The sequence below is a fragment of the Myotis davidii genome, unplaced genomic scaffold (genome assembly GCF_000327345.1).
Source record: "Myotis davidii unplaced genomic scaffold, ASM32734v1 scaffold765, whole genome shotgun sequence".
NCBI lineage: Eukaryota > Metazoa > Chordata > Mammalia > Chiroptera > Vespertilionidae > Myotis > Myotis davidii.
The window spans coordinates 839,939-842,766 of record NW_006296056.1 but is presented as its reverse complement, the minus strand read 5'-3'; the positions used below and the strand labels follow the sequence as shown (position 1 = coordinate 842,766).

The window sequence follows — 2,828 nt, the reverse complement described above, 5'->3', positions numbered from 1 at the left end:
TTCCCTTGTCCAGACTTTTTCCCTTTTCCCAAGTATCCTAAAACCATCAATGCCAGTTGCCTCTAAAAATTCATCCTTGCCATGTGCTAGGTGTGCAGGAAATGATAGAATTTTAACCTTGGACTCAAGCTGAATTAGAAGCTGTAAAGATTTCTTGAAACATAGATAAGACCAACAAATATTCATAAAATAATTTAGAATTCTTTTGGGTGCATATGACCCATTGTTACTTGATCTGTACCAAATTGTACACATGTTGGTTGGTTGGAACCTCAGATGCTAAGTTCTGTGGGTAAAAGCTGATTGAATTTACCCAGAAAGGGACCTACTGGATCCTTCCTTTCACAATAAACTTAAGAGTCAAAAAGTGGCTTTAAAAATAAGGCAAAGTATCCTAGAAGCCACATCTGAAACATTTTAATAAAAATTGATTGGACCATAATTAAATCATGTAAAAAAGATTAAAGATGAAACTATAGGAGGTTTTAAATATAGACTAGAAAGTATCTTCTAAAAACACCTGAGAGTTGAAGAAAATGCTGATATAACAGCAGCCCCTTCATCTCATTTTGTCAGTGGAGCTAAACCTGATATTGGTCATCTAATTCACAGAAAGAAATTATAATGGGAAATAACCCCTTTATCTGAACCACAAAAAAACCCCAAAAACCTGGCATACATTTTGAAATAGCTTTAGAATAGAAATGAGATAAGATCCAAAATAAAGTCATAGCCCTAAAGATCAAACAGCTGTGTAGACCACTTCCCAAACACCACTTATTGATAAGGACTCTTGCAGATATTGTAAAAAGGAAAATGGGGGGTGGAGGAGGGTCTAATTTTATCAAAGAAAAACCAAGACAAAAAAATGTCCTCAATTCTTGTCAGTGAGGGTGCTCTGAGGGAGAAAAACGCATCCAATATTCTGCCTTACTTTTAAAAACATAACATTCTTTGGCGAATCTCTTCTTTCATCCAGTCCCCCCTCTTCCTCCCCTCTGACAGCTGTCAGTCTGTTCCATGTCTCCAGGCCTCTGTTTCTATTTGTATGTCAGTTTACTTTGTTCTTTGGATTGTTAATTTAAATCGCCATTGGCGAGGAAACCTTAAAAACACAGCTGAGGCTACTTTCGGGTCATGTATCACCAGTCAGCAACTTAGCCCTTTTAAACCTGCAAAGGTGGGGCAAAAAAAAATGACCCAAGGCCTCAATGACACATTCAACAAGCTCAGATGGAATTCATCCAACCTCGATGGGATCTGAATATGTTTTAGTTATTGTATATCATTTTTCAGGGCAGGCTTAAGTATTTCCTTGCTGAAAAGCTCCTTGATTTTGTGGTTTCCACTTGGGGCATCCCAACTTTTATATCAAGTGATTAGGAGTACACACTCAACAGAAACCAAGAATCTGTAAGACACTACTCTCTGCTCAGAAACTGTACTGTCCTTATTAGCTACTAGGGGCACAGTGCACAAATTTGTGTACCTTGAAAGGAGCCATGGGCCGTGAGGCTGCTGTGGGCACAGGGGCTTGTCTCAGCCCTCCTCTGCACCCCCAACTGGCACCTCCCACTGCAGCCCCAGTTCCCTGTCTACCAGCAGCCCTGCTCCCACACACTGACGGCACAGAGCAATTGGGGCTGGTGCCAGCAATGGGTGCGAGTGGGGCTGGTCCCGTTAGCAGGTGTGAGCAGGGACTGCTGCTCCGATCGCCCCTCAGGATCAGGGGGAGGTTGAGAAGCCCTCAGGGGTGATCAGGACTGGCACTGGGAGCCGGCAGCAGGTGCAAGTGGCTGCTCTGGCACCAGCTGTGGGTGCGAGTGGGGCCGGCGCCAGAAACAGGTACAAGTGCCTGTGGGACCATGGTGCATGGGAGCAAAGAATTTTCAGTAACCACCAGAGGCTCGCCCCAATGACAATGACTGGCGCCCTGCCTTGGTCTGGTGCCCCCACTCACCTGCTCCACCATCCTGCCACAGCCTACACCCACCACTTTGGGCACTCTGATACCTGCTGCCAATGCCCTCTATGTTCCACGTGTGCCCTCTGGTGGTCAATCGCATGTCGTAGCGATTGGTTGGTTGGTTTTTCCACTGTTTGGTCTATTTGCATATTAGCCTTTTATTATATAGGACAATCTTCTGAAAAGATTGAAAAGACCAATGGCAATCCTTAAATACAAATTAGCAAAGCTTTCAGAAACCCTGAACTCCCTTGGCAAAGGTACTTTCACTAGCTTTTATAGTTTCTATGGCCACTCCCTTGGGGACACATTGGTTATTCCTTTATGAATTAGTAACTGGAGCGTCCACACATTTAGGGATTTTACTCCAATATTAGACACTTGCCATACTGCATGGTGACATGGGAAAATATTGCAAGGGTCTCTTGGACTATACCTAGTTCTTTCACTTATAGGTTTAGTGTATCTTCCCAACATATTTTCCTAAACGATCTGTTCATGATCTTCAAACAGGATATTTCATTTATTGGAAGAGATATCATAGGAAAACTGCTCTTGACTTCATTGGAAAGGACCTTATCAGGTACTGTAAATGACAAATACAACAGTGACATGCCAGACAGAGTCAATGCTTGGATTCATGTTTAACAGCTGAAGAAGTAATTTAGAATTCCACACAATTGGAAGGCTACTCCAACATGGGATTTCAAATTGAGGACACTCAGAGGTCTTGTAAACACAGCTGATCTTTGGAACAAGCAGATGACTTTAGACCAGTGGTTCTCAACCTTGGCTGCATATTAGAATCATCTGGGAGTCTTTTTAAAATCCTGATTTCTGGGCCTCATCCATCCTGAAATTC

The 2,828-nt window shown here is 42.9% G+C and overlaps 1 long non-coding RNA gene across 1 annotated transcript in view; it reads left to right on the top strand.

Moving 5' to 3' along the window:
• Positions 1-2,828, top strand: part of LOC107184264 — a 7,553-nt gene that overhangs the window by 3,424 nt on the left and 1,301 nt on the right. The window contains exon 3 of the long non-coding RNA XR_001515089.1: positions 2,480-2,549. This is a non-coding gene — a long non-coding RNA (uncharacterized LOC107184264). The remainder of the gene's footprint in view (positions 1-2,479; positions 2,550-2,828) is intronic.